The 23,479-nt window shown below is 47.6% G+C and overlaps 1 protein-coding gene across 1 annotated transcript in view; it reads right to left on the bottom strand.

Moving 5' to 3' along the window:
* The window catches only part of jeb (low-density lipoprotein receptor domain-containing jelly belly protein), a 163,127-nt gene that overhangs the window by 15,545 nt on the left and 124,103 nt on the right, over positions 1–23,479 (bottom strand). The gene's annotated exons all lie outside the window — the stretch shown is intronic.

Raw genomic sequence — 23,479 nt, 5'->3', positions numbered from 1 at the left:
ATGCAGGGAGGCTTGAAACAGAGTATATTGATTTATTTTTATCATAGAGACTGCGACTGGCCAACTGGTCCCGGTTTCACTGACACCAGTGAATCAGTTGAACCTTCTTTAGGCGGTTAAATTGCGTGTTTTCCAAGGCCGCTAGCGAATCGTGTCAATGCCCTTCAGTAGCAGTGAAACGCATCAACGTTTGTTATTGCTATAATACACGCGTTTTGGGACGCTAATCAATTGATTTGTTACACCGGAGTGCGCGATAATATTGAAGGTTTTTATTTGCAATTTAGACTTAGACGTTAAAAAAAAAAGTCTGCTTTCCGCATCACAGATTTCCATTTTGCGTGAATCGGATCGATGGGTTATTTAGCGCCGAGTAATTTAGAGACTCTGGGATCAGATATTTCATACAGTGTGTAAAGCGGCTGTGGATTTGTGGTCAAAGGAAACAGAAACAATTTGGCTATCTGAATATTCTGTTCTAATTAATGTCTATGCTGGATAACCGATAATCGCACGTATAAGTATGGCATGCCATACCGACTGTGTGAATAAGCCAAGAAAAATAGAATAATTTTCTAAACGACATATCGAGTGTGTGCCTAGATATTGATATGGCCTCAACACGCAACTTCAGCCGCTCAAATTACCAAGGTTCGCGGTCGGACTGTTCATGGTAACAGAGTAATGAGAAGCGCACAATACCGTCGTTGCTGTCTTCAGCATGTCATAGTTTCTAAAGTGGCTCTCCAACAACTGTAAAACTTTTATTGATGCTTTGCTCATAAGCGGGCTCACAGGTGCGATGTCAGTGCAGGCTAAAGAACCCGAGGTGGTCGAAATTTCCGCAATTTCTCACTACGGCGTACGATATAACCAGAGTCGCTTTGGAAAGTTAAACCCCCGTAAACTGGTAAAAGCACTACCTCATATTGTAGTGTTAGTAACCCGCGAACTGCGATAAAGTGCAGAGGAAAGAAAATAATTGGTGATACTTAAACTTCGCCTTTGAATGTATGACTCGACAGTGTGAATGAGTCCCGCCAGTGGTTCCTCTTGCCCACGCAGTCCCGGACACCGTTTCCTTTTTCAGAATATCAATCGCTGTGTGAAAGGCCACACGGCATACATATAAAGCAAAGCTTTATGAAAGCACTGCTTGATTTAACACTGCTTTATTGGCTGCAAAGACGCGCCATTATTTTCGGACATTCTACAAAGGACAGTGAAGAAAGACGACAGAAGCCAACAGCCACAGAAACCAAGGGGCACAGGGGATTTTTTTTAATTAATTTATTTATTTTGTGGTGTTGATCAATTTAGAATAATACTGAATATGTTATCGCTTAAAGCTAATTGATTATAAAGCAGAAGAAAAAACAACCACATGCCGCCGGTGGGACCTGAACCCACGACCTCCGAATTACGCGTCCGGTGCTCTACCTCTGAGCTACGGCGACGGTTGTCAAACCTTCTGCTTTCGGGGGTATTTATGTTTACAAGTAACCTAACCTTGAGAGTGTTCATCAGCGCCACCCACGTTCATAAGCGGCGGACGTAGAACGTCCTGAGTTACCGCAGGTGTGACGTAGAACGTCATCGAACGGAGAGGGTGGAAGCTGCGTGCGAACCCTCTTATGCTGCCTATGGCGTCAAGGCTGCCAGAACCGAGGCCCTCGCGAAGCAATTAAGCAAACAAGGGAAGGGGAATGAGGGGCTCGTTATAAATATGACAGAAGCCAACAGCCACAGAAACCAAGGGGCACAGGAGATTTTTTTTAAATTTATTTATTTATTTTGTGGTGTTGATCAATTTAGAATATTACTGAATATGTTATCGCTTAAAGCTAATTTATTAGAAAAGCAGAAGAAAAAACAACCACATGCCGCCGTTGGGATCCGAACCCACGACCTCCGAATTACGCGTCCGGTGCTCTCCGAAAGACGTTGTTTTTAATTCGCACAGTGTGCGTTACTATAATGGCCACCCAATATGATCACGAACCCTTTGACAAGATTTTCCTGCTCCCTCTGCACAGCCTGTGGAAAACGCGCATGTTTGACCGGCATGCTGAGCCTGTCGTCTCCTCTAGCACAAATTTCGGACAGATGGTGCGCCAACTGAAAGACAGTTACGAAGACAGTGACTATCAACCGGACCGGTTCCCGTTATTTATGTCTTGTTTTTCCTTGCGACCATTTTAGTTAAGTTGTTTTAGATGTGTGGTGTTGTGTTTCAATTCAACTTGCTAAGCTATACTGGCTGCTTACTTTGTAAATAATGTACATAGTTCTTTCCTGCATATAAACGCGAGTAATCAATACCATGCTGAAAAAAAAAAGCCATGCGAACATACCTGCGTGCTGACTCGCAACTCAAGGGTCAGGGGTTCGAATTTTGACTAATTACCTCCTTTATTTTTGCAGCGCAATTGATTTACTTCACATACTTACATGCCCTAATGATGTTTGAGCCACGTTGCTACCTTCTAATCACCAGTTTTATCTCTTTTATCATTTTTCGAGTCAGCCGCTCCACGTGTGACGTCGCCACCTTTTCGACCAATCCAGATTTTTCGCCCACAACTACAACACTGACGCTAGATCTTCTGCAGAACGGGAACCTTGCGCTATCGCGTAGGATATGAGCTTGTCATGAAGAGAAAAAGATGTTGCGCAAAAAAAAAAAAAAAGGTAGACACAGACTAGATGCAAGAGTACATATGAAAAAGAATGCCTTTTCTGTACTCTATAGGGAACCGCTGAGCGAAACGCTTAAAGAGAAATGCATGCTGCCAGTGATCACTGCGTTCCCACGAAGCGCCCTCTCTCGAGAAAATAGGAAGCACGCGAATAATAGTCTAAAACTGGTGTATTCACCACCGCTGATGATTAGATGATTAAAAAAAAAACATACAAGAAAAGAGCGTCAGGAAGTGGAGCGCAGAGATAAAGATCGTCTGCAAGTTCCGATGTGTTTCGCGGGTTGATCATTCGTCGAAGCGGAGGAGTACGGAAGGAGGGTAGGCAGGCGCAAAATTTATGACAGAAATAATCATCGTGCTTAGTTGTCTGCGGAATGCGGCGGTTCTGCTTTCGCAAGAACAGCGCTTAGAGTGGGCTATCGCCTCTAGTATAACTCAATTTAGGCGGAGATTTTTCGAGATCGCATGAGTACGGATAGGGTGAGGAGGCTTTTTTTTTTTCTTTTACGCAGCGTTCTTACTTCACGCTTTTTTTTTTTTTGCGCGTCTCTGCGGAATCATTGCTTGTAGAGGCTCAAAAAGGCGCCGCAGACCTCAGTACTGAACCGAGATACCGACGCGTGTTGCGGCAAGCCCGCTGCTACCAGACAGAAATGGTCGTTGAACTTAGCAAAAAAAGTAAAAATAAGCACAATGACGAATAAGAGTGTTATTTCAAATCCTGTGGATAATTTTAAGCTGTGCCGACCATATTTTGATCTTTATTTTTCTCTGTGCAACACTGCATCTTTCTCGTTGTTACCAGAATTACTGAAGTAAGAACGCATCGACCATTCTCAGTTATGCAGGACGAGACAGAAACAAGCGAAATAATTTTTTCTTCTTCAAGAAATAAATTTCTTGAGGCCTTGCAGCTTTGTCTTGCGCGACGCGCAGTAAAAAAAAAAAAATCAATCTTCCTGATAGGCTTGCATGCGTTGAGGTCAATTTTAGCAAGTTAAGTCGGTTTGATGTGGTTTTGTCAGTGTGAGCTAATCCTCTAGACTTCTTCCCAGATATCTTGACATCAGACGGTACTAGAACGGTCTAAATTGACGGTTCGAGACAGTATCTGTCGACTTCTCCGTATTCGGTAAGAAACAATAAATTGGCATTCCTAGTATATTTACATGAGAGGCTTGAGCACACCTTTAGGACCAGAACTACGCCCCTAAAGGCGACGGTCTTCACCAGAAATTTGCCTCTAGTAGATTTATGGCAGACCATTTTCCGGCAATGTAATGCAAAACGAGCCCATACAATAACGAAGATCTTCAATATTGTGACGACCATGTAACGATCCCTCCGTGAGCCAGCAAGTTCGTCACAGTCGAGTGTAATGGCAGCACCGGCACCCTTGGCATCGCTGAAGCGAACATGTCGCTGCTACTCGCTCGGCAAGTTTGTGTAGCTCGAGGCCTAGTAGATCTTACCAACGGTCGCACCGACATCTTAGTTACGAACTTTACCCGTGAACCGCAACATCTCACGAAAACAGAGGTCGTCGCTTATTTTGACGAACTGGGAGAGTGTACCAGGCAGTGCTCTTTGTCCACGACGTCAGACCACGACGAGGCGACAGCTACAGCCATCCCGACCGACGTCAACCCGCACCTCTTGGCCAGTCAGAAACGCTGCGTAGAAAACCTCATCTATTCCTTCCGCGATTGTTTTGCATCAACTTCCAAGGTGCGACAGACGCCGCTTACAAAGCACCGAATTGTCGTTGCTGACGACCAAAGACCAATATGTCAGCGCCCTTATCGGGTATCTTCAAAAGAACGTGACGCCATCCGCCGCCAAGTTACACAAATGCTCCAGGACGACGTCATACAACGGTCCGCGAGCCCCTGGGCATCACCTGTTGTCCTCGTCACGAAGAAAGATGGCACCCTCAGGTTCTGCGTGGATTACAGGCGCCTCAATAACGTCACGAAAAAGGATGTGTACCCTCTTCCCCCCATTGATGACTCTCTAGACCGCCTGCGCCATGCCACCTATTTTTCGTCTCTTGACCTCCGCAGTGGGTATTGGCAAATAGAGGTCGACGAACGCGACCGAGAGAAGACCGCCTTTATTACCCCTGACGGTTTATACGAGTTTAAGGTGCTCCCTTTTGGCTTGTGCTCGGCCCCTGCCACATTCCAACGAATGATGGACACCGTGCTATCCGGACTGAAGTGGCAGTCGTGCCTCGTATATCTCGACGATGTCGTGATCTTCTCCGACACGTTCGATGAGCACCTGAAACGTTTGCGTGCTGTTTTCGAGGCCATACGTTCCGCTGGTCTCTCTCTCAAGCCAGAGAAATGTCATTTCGCGTTTCATCAGCTGAAGTTTCTTGGTCACATTGTCAGCGCTCGAGGCGTTAGTCCAGACCCCGAAAAGACGGCCGCCGTAGCTGCCTTCCCCAAGCCCACAGACAAACGGAGCCTGCGTCGTTTCTTGGGCCTCTGCGCGTACTATCGCCGGTTCGTTCATAATTTCTCCAAGCTAGCTGAGCCTCTGACCCGCCTGACGAAAGACGCTGAACCCTTCTTGTGGGGGCAGGACCAGGAAAGAGCCTTCACGGAACTCAAGTCCCGTCTCCAATGTACGCCTGTGCTTGGCCACTTCGACGAGGACGCCGACACGGAACTACATACTGATGCCAGTAACGTTGGCCTCGGTGCGATCCTTGTTCAGTGGCAGGATGGTCTAGAACGCGTGATTGCTTACGCCAGTCGCACTTTGTCTCGTTCCGAAGTCAAATATTCCACCACGGAGAAGGAATGTCTGGCTGTGCTGTGGGCAGTTACGAAATTTCGTCCGTAACTGTATGGCCGCCCATTTCGGGTTGTGAGCGATCATCATTCCCTGTGTTGGCTGGCGAATCTGAAAGATCCCTCGGGGCGGCTTGCTCGTTGGAGCCTTCGGCTACAAGAATTTGATGTCACCATCGTGTACAAGTCCGGCCAGAAACACAGCGATGCTGACTGTCTACCCCGCACCTCCACCAAATGTCACCGACAAACGCAGCATAAAAGCGGGAAGCACAGCGTTTCCTAGGACGAAGCCCACCGAACCGCCGAGCTCATGCAGAACGAAGACGACGCGCGGCCACGCGCCTGGAGGCAAGGTTCGGCCACCAGGTGGCGCCGGCAGAGTGCCAGCAGTGTGGCAATATTAGCCTCAACATATTCTGTGTGGTCTCTACTTCAGTGTGGTTCGGCTTAGAACACCCCGAAACTATTAAACCTTTGTGAATGGCTACGCATCTCGTGTGTGTACATCTCCTACTGATGGCGTTATTAACACTTCGCGAAATCCATAAAAAAGTGGTAATGGTTTAGCTCTGGTTAAACCTGTAGGATTGCGAAAGCAACGAGGAGAGAGAGAGAGAGGCGATGGAGAGCGCGCGGCAGTGGCGGCGGCCCCGTCACGCTAGCTATGCGCCGCTACTGCGCATGCGCAACTGGCGAGCGCGGCGGCGGCACCTCTGAGTCACCAGCGTAGTGACGGCGGCGGCGCGCCAGCTGTGCGCCGTGTGACGTCACTGTACCTCGCGCATGCGCAGTATGGCCTTTCGTCAGCTCCGCGAAATGGCTCGGCGACTAGCGTAGTGTTGCTTTCGCAACAAAAAATGAGCAGAGGCACACGCGTTAACCAGCCCGTCTTATTTTTTGGGCGTCCAAAGAGTTCCTTACCTATTTTTTTCTCTTACGGGGTGCACTTCAGTTGAAAGTCAGCTTGCATATACACGGTCTTCTAGTTTCCATAATCCTGCGTAACGTTTCACGAAGAGCGGAAATTGTGAACGCAACCTCTGTTCTACGAACGCAATATTAACTTGAAAAAGAAGCCATTCCTCGCGTGTCTGCAACAGGAGCCTTGAACCAAGGTTGCAGAAGAGGAAGCGGCATGAATTCTACGGAAAGAATTGTTTCGCAAGGCCTGGTCAGTAAGTCGGGTTTAGCATAAATAAATGTCATTCATTAGATCACTATTTTTTTCTCTTTTCGCGTCGAAAAAAAGCGTAATAATAAAAACCGACCGAAAAAGGAAAAAAAGGAACGTCCTTAAAGACAAAGGATTCGAAGGAGCCATTTTGGATTCGTGGCAACCATTTTGACACGAAGCTACTGGTGGCAGTAAGAGGGATTGCAACACAGGATGTCATAAGGTGTCGTTAAACGACCGCTGCGCTGCATCGCTTCAGAATAATAGTAAAAAAAAATGAACTTGAGAAACGCGATGTGGTGAATGAGTGCCGGCGCTAAGTTAACTCGAGTGACAGAGGGCAATAGGTTGAGTGGGTGGCTCAGGCAACCCATGACCACGTGTAAAAAAACAAGGAAAAAAAAACTGGGAAACCTGCGATAAGTAGCGGAGGGTGGACAGAAAGATAGGAAGAAAGCAGACTACAGGCATTCTGATAAAAGAAGTAAAGGAAGAAATATGGACGCTTCCATTAAAAGCAGTTTCGCAGCGTTGCTTAAGCGAAGCTGACAAACTTCCCCTGAAACGCCTTCTTACGCGCATACCCGCTCCATTGTCTCCGGGGGATCGGTGCCCGCGTTGCGTGCAAGACTGGACACACGAACCCTTCTTAAAGGCGTTCCTCGTTCGCGTTTTCAAGACGAGCGTTGCAAGAGGTTTGGAGGTGGAGGAGAAAGTGCGGGGCAGAGGTCTTAAAGGAGGCATGGAGCGGGGGCAACTGGAGGAAGGAGAGAGGGAAAGATCGCATTTTATAGAGAGCTTACTGCAAGCACCCGTCACCGCTGCTTCTTCGCGCCGCTTGTGCTTTTCATGCATACTCGAAGCGCTCTGCTTCGGCGACGATAATTGGGCTTCTTTGTAGCCCGGTATAGGGTGCTTGCTGCTGCCGTTACTGCTGCTGCATGTTTCGTGTTCGGCAAGAGTTGCGAAGCGCCGAATATACATGTGCTCGAAACCGGGCCGGGAGGGCTCTTATGAAAGAAAAGGAAAGAAAGAAAAGAAAAAAGGGGACTCTACTGAGGCACACGTGGCTTGCCTCGAGCGAACGGCGTCCAGACAAAAGCAGAGAGTGACACTGATTTCACTTTTAAAACACGCTCTTTGCGAAAGCATACCCCCCGGGTCTTAGCGCGAAAATTCTTTTTGTTCTTATTTTTTCATGCGAGAGATTCATTTGGGCTAATTGCAGGCGAGCGGGGAAGACGAGGGAAAAACGGACGAGCAGTCAAACAAAAGCCCACGTTTCATGACCCGCCAAGAAGAGGAAACTGTTTCTAAAAGCGCAGGGGGAAAAACAGGCACATATTTGCAAATGTTGCTCCAGGCTGGCAGTTGCACCATCCTCGAACTGAAACAAAGTCCGTGGGGCGCAACTGTGATGCATATTTCTGCATGCTTAGCGCGCATGGTGTGTCCTAAGAATGGTTTATTTACACGAGGCGTGGACGTTGCAGTTCCGCAGGTTGGGGAACATCGAGGGATTTTAAGTAAACCTTGCACATGCCGGTCGTTGCGTAAAGCATCTTTTCAGGATTGTTTCGCGGGAGATAATGAAGGCGACACGCCATTACATGCACAAACTTAATGCATGGCACCGTAATGCTATCATTGCGACTCCAGAGACTTGTTTGAGTAGTACCCGTGAGAAAGGAATTTTTTTTTTCGTGCACAAAAATGAATAATTTCTTTCTCGCATCAGTTTACTGGCCGCGACCATGAATCTTCAGTAGGATGAAGGAAGGGGGAAAAAGGAGATAGACTGGCTAAGTATCGGCACAGTGCTCTCAACTAACCGGCTAATTAAAATTCATGGTTTGGACCAGTGTTTACGACTCCTCAAATGTTATAGGGTCCATGTGCATGTCTTAAGGTTCACTCATTTCTCTGACCTTTGTTATAGTTTCCTCTCTCATCAGTTCCCGTAGCGTATGTTAGCGAAGCTGATTTATAAAGCTCGAGATTAAGAAATGACCGCAGTACCACATGCAGTAATTTATTGTACACTGAATCATTACTTATTTTCTGACGTAAGCTTTTGTTTTTTTGGCGACTGGGGTTGCATCTCTCAAAAGCACTTTGTAAAACGGAGTCATGCATTACGAGGATCAGTGCAGAAGTAATGTGGACAAATTGTCTATTTAGGCACCATTATTGCTGCCTTTGAGAAACATCGAATTGAACTGAGCGCTTCAAAACTAAATCAAGGCCAGGATGTCTTGGGCTGTTGTCTAGCGTTAAAGAAACTGCATGGCTCTTTCATTCAGTTGTTTAAACTTCAGGTGTACAAGCCGCAAAGAAGAAAATCATCCAGATACTTCTCTATAACGCGGCTTAGATTTCGAAGTGTTTCAGTGGCAATGCGTGGTAACCATGCGTTGCGGACAAATGTTAGGCCAATATTTCGTGTTATCTGAAAGAAAAAAAAATCACAGGAACACCTAATGACATTATGTGTTGGGAATTCCGTAGCATGCGCAGGTGTTGATGCCTTTACTGGAAGTGACTTTCGTTGTGGTGACGTCACTTGTATTGACGTCACTTGTGGTGACGTCACCAGACCGGCGCATTCCCACTGGCTGGATGAAAGTGACGTCGCCATACGGGAAGTCACGTCACACAACGAAAGTCACTTCCCGTCTGGTGACGTCACTTCCAACCAGCCAATGGGAATGCGCCGGTCTGGTGGTATTACCCCCTCCACCAATGGGCGAATTTTATGAATGACGACGCATATTGGCTCCACGGAGCTTTTAATGCTATCGCATCAATAACAATAATAAATTTCCGCAGGACAAATTTACGCCTCGGGTTCGAGGCACGGAGTATAGTCTATAGGACTGCGAAATTTCACGGATGCTTTAATGTGCACCGTATTCTCAGCCACATGGTCACTTTCCATGCAACTTCCACTGCGAAGAGCCGGCCGCGGTCGGGATCAAACCTGTAAACTTTATCTTAGCCGTGCTACGTCGGAGCCACTGTGTATACCCGCGGCGGAGTAATTGTCGGCGGAGTCTTTGTCGTTATTTATGGTTGGGGAAACTCTACAGAGTATTAAAAATAAAATAAAAAAGAAGTAGCTTGGCAGTGAACCTGAAAGACCTTTCATTCCGCTGATTTTTTTCGAACACATTTTACATCGGAAAAACCGCTAAAAGAATCTAGGTTCTCTGAAAAAGAGCGCAACACATTGCACTGAAATCATATTCACACGGTAGATGCAAATGCGCCAAACGGGAGTGGCTTGGAGTGTTCTGCATCCTTTGCGCCAACGGTTCACTAAGCAGTCCCTTAGCGAAAAAGAGGATGTGCTAAAAATGCATTTCAAACGTATTGTATTAATTTCATATTTATTTCGCATTTTTTTGTCCCTATGCTTAAACTGCAATACGAATGCTTTCTAAGTATACTAGGAATAATATTGTAAACGTTCTTAAAAATACGTGAAAAGTACATTTTTGCCCGCTTAGCATATTTATAATGCATTAAAAATATACATTAGAAATATACTAAAAATATACATTTAATACATTAAAAATATGTTTACTCGGGCTTAAAAAAAGTCTACTGGGCGGCTCCAAGGAATGACACGGGTTAATTCTTCAACTGGAGAACAAATCGTACACGGGTATTTATCATTCATCAACAGGAGTCTGATATCATAAGGTCACGTGATTGAATGGGAACGGCAGATACCTAACACACAGCATACCAAGACGACAGCGACACGGCAAACAACAAATCCTACGACAAGCGCTATACTTGGCTTGCCGTATATATACCCAGCGAAAGCGGCGCACTATTTTGCACGGTGAGGCCTTTTTTTGCGCAAATACTGTGGGCTGCCAAATTATCGCAGAAGTACCCTACTGGTCGCGTTCGAATCTGGGGTTAATTGAGAACGGAATTGCTAGTTGAAACTTGCGTCAGGCACAGGTCAGGAGTCGAACTGTCAACCAACAGATACATGGGTGTGTAAGGGAGCCAGTCTGCCCTGCCAGACGGGGTCCTTTCCGCTGGCTTATTCGGACCCAGAAGTACCCAAGGCGCTTTTGCTGGTATAATGCTATCACGTTCTCACACGGAAATGTTCGAATGACATTGAGTGGAATGACATTCGAGAATAGGAATGACATTCGGACTCGACGGACTACCGCGGTGCTGCACGACACTTTCGAAACGCATTCGAAAGCCTCAGCTCGTTTTCAGTGTACAGCGACGACGACGACGGCGGTCACACTAGTCCGACAACGGCAGTATATATCACGCTGAACAACAGCATGTAATTATAGTGAAATATCTAGTTTACTATAATATGATTCTAGAGGGACACGTTTTTCAGGCCAACGACACCGACGAATCCGGTCGGCGGACGGTCAGCCTTGTCGGCGGCTGAGCGAGAGCACGGTGATGAGGCGGCGGTGTGTATATGCTCGCGCTTCTAAATGAGCGAAACGAACGGCTATATTTCACGTGTGCACACCTGAACACTCGCCAGCGATAAGCGCTTGCCAAATCAATTTCAGTCGACGAAGGCTCTGTTCCCTTCCGCGACGACTAGGCCCAGTGAGTTCTCAGGGTTGGATCTGTGATTTCGGCGGTTGTGAAGAGCGAATCACAAGCTTTAGCGAATGCAAATGGTCACCAGGTGTAGTTTTGGCAACAGTGACCTGAAATCAACTATTGCTTACATCGCAGGGCACGCGTACGATGAACGGGAATCGCCGGTGTGACCCAGACTGCCGAGCCGTGCTTTACGGCCAGCAGCAGTCGTCGCCGTCGCTAGCTTGCGGATAACAGTCGCCAGAGATACTTCTGGATAAAGTAGTTTAAAAAAAAGTACTGGTCACGTCGGAGAAAGCCGGGACAAGAAGCGAGAAGCGCCAGTCCTGCGCGATGCCAACAACCCGGCTTTCTCAGGCGTGCGATCGCATCATCGCTTCCCACACATTGTCGCACTGCTTAAACAAGCACGAGTACAACCAGTAAAAAAGAAAACAGATCGTTTAATAGAAAGAAAGCGCCGATTGCGTTTTATGTTATGTAAACAAGCGATGTAAACAACAGTATGAGTGCAGTCGTCCTCATCGGCGCACTCCCGGGAAAATTTCATGCTGACGCGGTTAATATTCATTGGCGTAATACTATCTTCAAGCACTCCCTTAGACAGAACACGTGTAGCATCGTTAGATGACATTCGGTTGGAAGGCATTCGAAGCGCCCGTGTAGCAGGGGTATAAGTGGTGATCACCTTCCTGCTAGAAGTTACCATAAACGAAAGGATGACAAGAAAGGGAAAGTTCTCACTCTTCGCTGAAACGTCATTTCGAGCCCTAGATTGTTCCACGGTAGCTTGAAGTGTAACGCAAATATGTTTACGCGGACAACCCATTTGTTAGAATTTAAATATAGATCAGACGGATTGATTGCGTATTTACGAAAGTACACTTTAAATAGATGGCCAGCACCAAAATGCGATCCCGAAACTAGATTTTGAGCATTAGATTGTTCAACGACAGCTTGTAGTGCGCTGCAAACATGCTAATGCGGACTGCCAATTTGCTAGAATTTCAGTGTTATTTGGACGAATTAATTGCGTATTTATGGAAGTACACTTCAAATACATTGACGACACGCAAATGCCATTTCCCGAAACGCGATTTCGAGAAATCGACTGTTCAACGGCAGCTAGAAGTGTGCAAAGACGTTTAAAAGGACTGCCCGTTTGTTAGAATTGAAGTATATTTCGGATGAATTAATTTCATATTTACGAAAGTTCACTTTTAATACATTGACAAGATGCTAAAACTGCATACATATACGTTTACAAGGGCTGCCCGTTTTCTAGAATTGAAGTATACTTTCGATGAATTAATTTCATATTTCCGAAAATACACTTTTAATACACTGGCAAGATGCTAAAACTGCATACATATTTTTTCACGTATTTGAAAAGTGCTCGAAGTATGCTTTAAGTGAGGTATTTTTGGCACATTTTAAAAATATATTTCGAATACCAAGCATGAAATTTCAGGAACGTATTTCCTACATATCTTTAGTGCATTCATGAATACAAAATATGTTTAAAATACAATTTAAATAGCCCACCGTATATTCCAAACGTATTAGTTTTTGCTAAGGGGTGAATTTGTGCTCAACTCAAGCATCCGGGATATTTTTACACGACTGTCAGGAGTTCAGACGCGCCTCTTGCACAATGCTTTGTCGCTTCACCCTCCCCTCTTTAACTCCTCTAGAAGCTTTCGAACGCTCTGAGGTCAACGGTGCGCGACTTTTTTGGCTGTTCATTTTTAGTTGGCCCCAGTTTTTCCACCCTGGCAAAGTGTGGTGACACAATTCCTCTACGTGCGGTGCAGCTATCATCAGGAGGAAAATTTTTCATTCTCACGATGTCGCAATCCTCTGAATACGTCGTCACCGAGATGACTGGGCGTCATCGTTACCAGCAACGCCGCAGCCTAGTCGTTATAGACACCATCATCTCTATCTCTACGCGAGCGCCGCCACACCGCCAGCAAATAAACCACCAGCAATATGTATCAGCGAGGATAAGTAGCTATCGTTCTTCCTCGAGTTCCTTCCAGAAACTTCCCTTTTCCGAATCTTCCTCTCTTTCTCCGCGGGTCTACTGCCCACTTGTCATGATTCATTCGCCGGAAGTGACACTCAGAGGAACAGGAAATGGCGTCACGGCGGTCCGATCCTCGCACGGAGTTTTCCCATTGTGTAGTAGCAGTAACAGCGTCTCGCTGGTCAAAGAAAACAGCGCTCTCCGAGACGCTGCCGCATTCTGGGCGGTGGCCGAAGGAGAGAAAGTGAGAAAGGGCACCACCCTCTCTGCCTTCACCCCTCTCCTCTTTGCGTGGGTCGGGATTTGCGGTGATTGATGGCTCGGATTTCCGCAGATATTCTAGCGCAGCCCGCCACCACTGGCCCGCCGACGTTGTCGACGGCCGAGCTCACGATCACGGCGTGCTGGCCTGGTGATGCCTCTCGTTCGTCATTTTTGCGCTCGCGGCTGACGCGCCAAGCGCTTGGTGACTGGATTTTTAGCCCCACGCAAGTTTGCTACCACAGTGGCCAGTGTGAGTGTCGTTGCCGTGGTGTGCCTTTGTTCGCGAACGCTTTGAGCGTAAGCGACACTGTTTGCAAATCTCCGTCTTCTCTGCCTCCTGTCTTTTCGCGTCTTCTGTGAAGCTCTTTGTTGACTCTCTATCCCACTTTCCTCTCTTTTGCGGCGTCACAAAAGACAAGGATGGAACTGTGTTTCACAAATAGTGGGAATGTACATTTTTTGAATTGACAAATAGTGGGAATGTACATTTTTTGAAGAGGGGCTTTAAGAGACGCATAATGCGATTTGTATTCGAGAGAGGAGCGCCCAGCGTCGCTGTTATGTGGATCAAAGGCAACTGGAGCGTCTTACGTTTAACTGTGTGTCTTCAGGCTGAAAATTAAAAAGGTACTTACAGAACCTAGAAGATTGTTTAGTCGTTTTGGAGCTAAGCATAAAGCTGCATGCCGTTCTTTCAAGTAGAGATAACAAATATGCTTTGTGGTATGATGATATTGTGCCACAGTGAAAAGCTTAATGCTCGACTAAGGTGTCCAGTGCTGGCTACAACGGCGACGGTAATGGCGTCGCCGCGAAACGCAGAAACGGGCGTCAAAAAGCTGCTCTCTAAAATTATAGGGTTAATGACATAAGTTTCTGATAGTTGTACAATCCCGAAATAGTCAGCATTGGTGTCATTTAAAATATATATTTTGGCTTTCATAAGGACTGATCATTGCTAGCTTTAGGTGAAAAAAAAATTAAATGTTCTTCAGGTTGTGTATACGTCATTTTCTGACGCTGGAGGAGACAATTTAGCACAGGTACATACGTGCTTGTGCATAAACCACCCGTCGAATACCAGGTCTCCTTGCAGTCATTTTTCCGCTTTACAGTTTTAACGGGATTTTCTGGGTTTGCGACGCAGTAATTCAAGAAAAGCCACTTTCATATAAGTCGCTCGGCATTCACAGAGATCCTGCAAGCGAACATTACATTCTGCGCAATCGAAAGGAGCAAGCGCGCAATGTGTACGCAGTGGGATTTGCCTAGACATCGATTATTGGTGAAATCAAATGCCGCTACCAGATTTGACAAAAAAAAAAAAAAACACCAAGCAGGAGAAATAAAGCATTGCTTTTCGTACAGGCCAACCGTTTTATTCGAAAAGCGTGTCTTGAAACGACAAAACCGCGCCAGCCGAATGGCTTGGACAGCATTCCGGTGAGGGTACCGTTATCCGTCCTCCCCGTGCGGCCCCAAGGGCCGTTTGCCGAACGGCATTACCATTTGTTTGCCAGCGCTACCCGAGCAAGGCGCTGCACTTTCAGGTCCGTTCTCTATTTCTTCACTGTTAATTCGAGCCGCACAGGGGAACGGGAATAGGAACTCAGGTATGGCGTGAGGAGAGGATGGAGTGGAAAGGGCAAAAGCCTGTTAGCGATTCACGACTTCAGACGCAAGAAAATGAAGTCGCGGGGGATGCGAATTGAGAAGAATGAGTGAACAAGGAGCGCAGAACGAACGAGGAGCAGAGTCATTGAAGGAAGGAGGTGCGTTTTACGGCCCCGACTTGGTCGCCTTCCCTAAAAGGGAAGGCGACCAAGAGGAAGGAAGCGGCCTGGCGTAATACAACTACTGGTTTGGCCGAGCCCTCTCTGAAACTCGAGGGCGAGCGCAGAATAGAGGACCGGTGGGGGGGGGGGGGGGGTCAGAGTGAAGTGGACCGACCAACCGTGACGCTAGAGCGTATACGAGCATCCAAGTGGTATAGAGCGAGGGAGAGGAAGTAGACGCTTCTAGTTTACGCCTCCCGAGCCGACCAAGACCTCGTCGCCGCGCATAGTCCGGCAGTTCTTAATGCCAGCCCGACTCGTCCATGTTCTCCCCGGAGCGGAGCATCAGCGCAAAGTGCGAGTGGTACGACTGTTCCTCGGATAGGAGGAACTTGTGGCGCGGAAGCGATTCGCTGAGAGCGGCTGTTCCTTAATTGATGCTCGCGCTTCACTGCTGTCCCCCCACCCTCTTCCCCCGCGCCTCGCCAAACGAATGACCGGCGGTTGTTTGAAGTCACCGCGAGCCATCCCAGACATGCAAAGGCCAAGAACGTGTACGGTTAAGGGCACGTATCTGTACAGGAAGAAGAGCTAGCGGTAGAGATGTGCGAACTGCGGGGAGTCCTGCGCTTAGTGTGCCCTTATTTGTGCACATTGAAGAAAACTAAACATAAAGAAGAAAGAAGTGAACTGCTTTCTTTTGAGTGATCACGCTATTGCTAAATAACACTGTTTCGGTTAGAATAAATAATTACCCCGCCCTTAAAAATGTCCTCTTCTACGTGTTCTGTTTCATATTACTTTCTTTTTTCGCAAATTTTGCGCAGTGCGTTTTTCACCAGCTAAGTATTTCAAACGTTAAACCTTTGGGGGCCTAACTTACTCTTGAGGAACATGCGCAATTTTTTTGCCGGATTGTGGAAGAGTATTTCGAGTTTTTCATTATTCATTACAGCGCAACTTTTACGTTAATCTTTCATTGATGTATACCAAGTGATCGCTAGATCACCTGGAAAGACCTGGCGCTCCTCCCTCCCTCCCTCCCTCCCTCCCTCTCTCCCTCCCTCCCTCCCTCCCTCATTCCCTCACTCCCTCCCTCCCTCCCTCCCTCCCTCTCTCCCTCCCTCCCTCCCTCCCTCCCTCTCTCCCTCCCTCCCTCATTCCCTCCCTCCCTCCCTCCCTCCCTCCCTCTCTCCCTCCCTCATTCCCTCCCTCCCTCCCTCATTCCCTCACTCACTCCCTCCCTCACTCACTCATTCCCTCTCTCCCTCCCTCCCTCCCTCATTCCCTCACTCACTCCCTCCCTCACTCACTCACTCATTCCCTCCCTCCCTCCCTCCCTCACTCACTCATTCCCTCCCTCCCTCCCTGTCGTAACAAAAAAAAAGACAATGGCCGAAAAGGGTTGTCGCAGCAGTACTAGCGACTGAACAGAAATTCCAACGACTTTTTTCACGGGTGATGAAGGTTAAGCTTGTTCGACTCTGCTCTATAGAGGAGAACGCCTCCAGGACTGCACTTCGAAGCATGTGTGGGAGACCTCACAGTTACACAGAGGCAAATCGCTAATCAACTTAGGGCAGTTCTCAGAATCTTACACGTGCGTCGCTTATAATTCGATACTTCGAATCGAGAAAAGAAACATAAACGGGACAAAAATGCTGAAACTCGAGAGAACCCCATTGGATCTTATTATATCTCCTCTCCATGGACTCGGCACATGCGTCAGTTAGGCGTGACATGCATATGCGGCTGTCGTTCCTACAGCGTCGGAGCGAGCCCAGACGTGCTCCTCGGACGCCTCTCGGGCACGCGCAGCGGCTGCCGAAGCAAACTCTCCCTCGGTGCCGACTCAGCCGCGATGCTTTGGCGAATCGAGCGCAGGCGCCGTCGCCAAAACGGCTCCTTAAGCCTCGAGAAAATCCGGCGGAAACCTCCCTGCGGGCCTGCTGCAGCCCCCGTCGCGCCAAGGTGCGCGTGTCCCCTGCGGAGCCAGCCATCGGCTCGGCGTAATTGACAGGCAAACACAGTACCCCGCGGCACCATATTACTCGCGCTGCTGCGGCGGCGGCACCGCGCCGGGCGATGTTATTGGCCCGCACTATAGCGCGCGCTTAGTCTCGCTATAGCTCTCTGCAGAGCCCAAGACTGTGCCGTCGTTGGGCGCAACCTTAGATGAGAGAGAAGTGGGTGGGAGTAGGGTGCGTAGAGCGGGCTTCTTTCGATCAATAGGGTTCGCCAAGAAACGCCTATATATCGCGCTGGCGTCTTGCGCGTCATCCCTTGTCTCGCCGGAGTTCCTGTTGTCCTTAACGAGCGCGCGCTGCTCTGAGCTGTAGCTTGGTCTCTCCCCTCCCTCCCCCTTCCCTTCAACCCCACCGCCCCCTCGCCTTTGGATGCTAGTGTTCGGTCGGGTCGCCGTGCCTATTAACCGTTCTCCTGCTGTGGCAAGGAAGTCCCCCTGGATTTCGGGGCACGTAGGTGGGAGCGGGTGGGGAAGGGTTATCTGGCCTATGATAGGTCAAGGCTAAGTCGAACGCTTTGCCGACTCAGTTAACTTCGCTCTTACTCGTCAGGCGCGCCGCTGCGGGCGCAGTAATTAGCGCGTTGCCGCAGAACAGAGTTTGGAAGTTCGGTGGCGGCTTTCTTCTTATAGATAACAGAAAACTGAATTAAGTGTAATTACAAAGCTTCAAATTCATCATCGGGCAGGCTATATGCTTTGGTTTCTTTGTTTTTGCAGATGAGAAATTCTAAAGACATGAAAGCGTTTGGGTCGATGGGACTAATTAATGCCTCTTCAAAAGAAATTTGACTTTACAGGACATTGGCGTTCATTGATAATGGGTACCAGTACTGCGAAATAGTGTTTTTTGTCGTGCGACTAATGAAATCTGGAAGCCGCGTCGTGGTCCTACTCATGCTCTACCTTTGAAATAATTTTTAGACTGCGATTTGTAGCTGATCTGTTTTTACTTTGCATTTCAGGCCTGGCGCTTCCATTTGAATCATAGACATAGTGCGAATGCGTGAACTGGCGTAGTGAAGGACGAAACACAAGAGAAAGGGGGTGCGTATTCTTATTTTTCTCGCTGGGGAAAATGCTGGGGAAAATCGGCAGTCGGCTCTCGGCCGTTGAAGAGAGGAGGTCGCTTGTAGTGTGAACCCCTGTCGAAACGTCTCGTCACGCAGAATCATCGAGCGTTTTGCTGGATCAGCAATACGCGATCAAATTTTGAGTAAATCTTGGTAAAACGGGCAAAGAGGCTCACAACATGATTAAGGAGGCCTACGGTGACCCTTCCATGGGTAGATCAGGTGTTTTTTGAGTGGAACAAGCTCTTCCGAGAAGGTAAGGAAAGAGTGGAGGAAGACGACCGCTCCAGACGCCCTTCGACCAGCAAGACCAATGAAAATGTGTAGCGAGTGAAACATTTACTTAAAAATAATCGTAAAATGAGTATCAGAATGATTGTTAATGACTTGAGCATTCCTCAAACCCAGGTTTTTGAGATCGTGACAGAAAACTTATCCATGAGGAAAGCGTGCGCAAAGTTGGTGCCGGGAGTGTTGTCAGAGAAGGAAAAGGCCATGTGAATGAGGACCGCGGTTTTTCGCCCAGCACAAGGCGGCAACGCTGCCTCAGCGCCCCTACAATCTCGACTTGGCCCCGCCAGACTTTTTTCTATTCCCGAGAATAAAATCGACGCTCAAGGGGAAACATCACGGATCGGTAGAGGGGGTTCAACAGGCCGTGACGAGGGAGCTAAACAGCATTCCGGTCCAGGCGTACCTGGAGGCGTACGAAAACTGTAAAACTCATTGGAAGCAGCGTGTAGGTACGGAAGGGTGCTACCTTGAAATATTGTAATCGTTTGTACTATTCTCTTGAATAAATTTTGTTTAAAAAAATGAGTCCTGCTACTTTCAGAACAGACCATGTATATTGGCAAACTGCCATTCATGATATGAGAGAACCTGCCATATACGCTGCGCCCCGTTCTTATTCTTCTAGTTATTTTCATCTCGTGATCCGGATCAGCGGTCACTACCTGCCCTAAGTAGACGCATTCCCTTACCACTTCCAGCCTCGCTACCAATTATAAACTGCTGTTCCTTTCTGAAACACTCATATCGCAGTAAAAATTATCGGAAGATGTGATTTGTGCAATCTTTGCGTTTGAAAGGCCACTGAGGACGACTCGACGGAATTTTTGTTCGAAGAAAAAAAAAAAGTAATGTTGTTATGGCTCTTTGCAGATACCCTGATATTTGCTCGGTATCAAAAGACACATTCACTCCGAGAAAATTGAGTTTTAAAATGGAGCATTTTTTTTTTTGCGGTCACTTCAATTGAGTTTCGTGACTTTAAGTCTGAAGAAGGACTCCATGATCACGCTTTGGAAGTGAATGTCGGGGGAGACTGCAGCCTAAAAATATTTTTTTTTATGTTTTCGCAGTTTGCTTTTGAAAAGAGGCGGTGAAGGGGATACCTGTGTTATATTTTTGGCCGTTTATAGGTTATAAATTCTCCGCTTTCAAGTAAAGTGACCTCTTTTCCAAATGAAAAAAAAAGCAGCAACAACAAAAAAGAATCGGGATCAAAGTACAACAGAATATTTTGTCGTTTTGTCGTGCGACAGATTATTCTGTCATAGTGTAGTATTTTTCTGTAGTGCTATTGTATATTATGTAGTTCTGTCGTCACAAGGGACAGCGCAATACTGTTGTTACTACAAGCTATTGGTCAAAAAACACTACAGAACGTCCTTTGTGACGTTAGGAAATATTCTGCTGTGATTTTAGGCTGGCAATATTTATTAGAATGCTGCAATCTATCGATATAAACGAACCTGACAACGCCCGGAAGCATTCCCTTTTTACGTCCTTACTTCCGTATACTCCTTACAGATACAGGTGACGTTGAACACTGTGTTACATTAGACGAACGATCCTTGAGCTTTTTCCTCTCTGGATAAGCTATACCTAACGTGGTTTCGTTGCCAGAGCGACACACCGAGAGCGTCTCCCTTGTCTCTGCCGCCCCGCATCCTGTCTACTTCCTAGGCGTACTGACGTCCAGACAAATGTCGATGCAAGCGATGCGTGTCCTTGCAGCGGCGGCCGATACGGGCCAATAAGCGATGCAGATAACCGGATCGATCAATCTTTCTAGCCAACTTGCGTCAGCGTGCGACCACGGCTGTCCCAGGAGGATCCTGGGATGCCGGTCGGTGATCGAACTGCACGGGGGCTCGTATGCAGCGCGAGGGGACCTCAGCGCCGAGCGCGTAGAGGCCGCTCTGCCTCGGCGACACGCTCGGCTCAGGGGGCCACACGCGAGACGAGGCCCTTTGCGCGGCCGTCAGTGCTGCTGTCAGCCGCTCTGGGAGTACGCAGCACTTGTTTGTTTTGTCTCGTAAAGATAAGCACACGCGTACACAAGCATAAGTACACGAGCACAAGAGCGCACGCTGCCCCGTACAATGTATACTCAAAACGCGCAAAGACGATGTTTATTGCGACATGCGTAAGGCGAAAGCCGATCAGCCGATATCCTCCTCTCCATCTTCCCTGGCATTAAAACTTTCTTTCTCTCTTTCTCTGTCACCCCTCCGCACGCACGCACGCACGCGCATGCGCACTGTCACACCCACACAAGCACACGCAGCCACGCAGACCTACATGTCCACCCGCATATTAATACTGTGACGTTCACCCGGGAGTAATTTCCAGACGCACCTTCCGCTGTAAACGCTCCTATTTACACAGGCATGCCGTACAGGCCGGCCCCCTCTTGCACGCGTAGACGCGCGCCAGTGTGCAAATTTTTGTAATAAGATAAATTGCCGCGGAGGGCCGCTTTTGCTGCCTGTTGTCCCTATTGCTGCGTACGGTTTGGCAAATCACCGCATACGGAATGCGAGGCACCAGCAAAACGCATTATAATTCGTCTAGAAACAAATGAACAAAAGGGAAGTCCCCTCCCCTCTCTTTTTTATGTGGCTTCTACATTCATTGCGTAAGCCGCCTTAGGAATGATGAGGACACGTTTATTCCAAACTGAGAGCCCTTAACAAACGCCGCGTACTTATCGCTGCACTAATGAGATTTGGAATATATTTGTTGTGACCAAGTCATTATTGAGAATGGAGCAGTGGTAGATCACGGAAAGCAGTGTGGAGCAATTGAACTTGGCGCGTAACCTCCAAGCAGTGTTCGTCAAGTTTGGATCAATAAAACAGCTTTTGTAGGGTGTTAATAGCCAGAATTCGGTGATTGATATAACTTTATGATACCAAATCATAATGTGTTGCTGTGTGTATTGTCTATAATATACTAATTTTACAAATATAATTTAATACAACTAAGAGTACAAATAGTAGAAATTTGACTCTTCAGTACTGAAGAGTCGAAGTTTAGCATTCGTTTCCTCCTTACCCAAAAATGAAAGCCTTGCTTGAAAATAACTTCTGTCTTTCATATGATCATACGTGCAATAAATTGTGAAATTTCTTTTAAGAAAGTGACAGCTTCTGTGGGCGCTTGAAACTTGCGTCTCATTTGAAGTAACGTTAAATAACTGAATACATTAGTGCTAATATGCTGCATAGTACATGCGTGCTTCGAAAAATGGACTGAGCTGAATGTCGTAACAACGCAGAACAGCCGAAGCCATTCCCGGGCTTTAGAAAAGCTCGTTGCGCACGTAACCAAACGCAATTCACTCTCGGAGCGCGCGCGCACGGTCTCTGTCTTGGAAAAAAGAAAAGAAAAGAAAAGAAAATACAGCGCAATGGGGCGCCAGCGGCCTCCAACATACGCGTGATCCCAGCTTCTGCGTGTCTCGAGGCCGTTTCTGCAGGCATGAACGCACTGCACTCGATCGCTACTCAGCAGTTGCGTGCATTGCCGGGGGACTCGATCCGTGGTTCATCTAATCGGGAGAGTGAACCCTGGTAACCAGTGCATGAGGTCCTTTAGGCGTTCCATGCGCCTTTATTTTTCAACGAAGCAAAGTTTAACACGCACGTTTTTTTTTTTTCAGATTTAATGCGCGTACTTTACTCAAGAAAGCGACCCGAATAGAGCACTGATATTTTCGCCAGAAGCCACTGAATCTCTCCGCTGCCCCCGTTGTCAATCGCTGGATCAGCACAACCCTTCTTTTTTCGCTTTTTGTATCCACAGTTCAGCGCACGTATTTCTGTCCGAGCTACTTAGCTGTCAGAAGAGTGGGCTTTAAAGAAGACAGAAAAGCAGGTGCGGTCTTGCGTGCCCGACGCATCTGCAATAGTGCACCGAATCAGGAAGGGGCCGAATCCCTGGCTTCGTACTGGAAAGACCAGGCGCACATACTTGTTCGGTCTCAACCCCATCTCGACTGCGAGGCCTAAAAGGTGGGGTGGCCTTGACGTCAGACGGGATGCTCTAGAAAAAATTGTGCCATTTTGTTTAGTTTTTTTTTCTTCCAATCTCCGGCCATTGCGTCCCCCCCAACGTGTTCTCCGGACATCAGCCTTCTGATGGAGGCCGAAGATCTCCGCCGAGCTCACGTTCGGGATCCAAGATTGCCAATGCGTTCCTCCGGCTCCGGTATTGTTTTGTCTTGGAAAGGATGTAGACACGCTACGAGAACCTGAAGGCAGCTGGTGGGCGCACGCTTGTGTGCCGGTTCGTTTTTCGATTCTACTGGAGACGACGGGAGAGAGTGTTGCACGGACGGGGTCAGATGTCACTGAAATAGGATGCCCGGCGAAGTGGCTTCTATTCTTGGAAGTCTTAGCCCCCCAATTCAAAAAGAACCAAAAAGTTGGCAGATCTGAAAACGGTAGACCGTAAGAGTGGTTCCGATCAATGTATACACGAAATTGTGGAAGCTGGAATCTGTCTCGGCATTCTTCTTTCTCTGGGAAATAAATCTTTTTTCTCTGAGAAGACCAAGGCGAACTTTTCGTTGAAGTTCCACTCACTCACTCACTCACTCACTCACTCACTCACTCACTCACTCACTCACTCACTCACTCACTCACTCACTCACTCACTCACTCACTCACTCACTCACTCACTCACTCACTCACTCACTCACTCACTCACTCACTCACTATCAATCAATCAATCAATCAATC

The sequence above is a fragment of the Amblyomma mixtum genome, chromosome 2, assembly GCF_055824585.1.
Source record: "Amblyomma mixtum isolate Tamu chromosome 2, ASM5582458v1, whole genome shotgun sequence".
Classification (NCBI taxonomy): domain Eukaryota; kingdom Metazoa; phylum Arthropoda; class Arachnida; order Ixodida; family Ixodidae; genus Amblyomma; species Amblyomma mixtum.
Note: the sequence above shows the minus strand (reverse complement) of the source record. Positions and strands in the feature narration are given on the sequence as shown.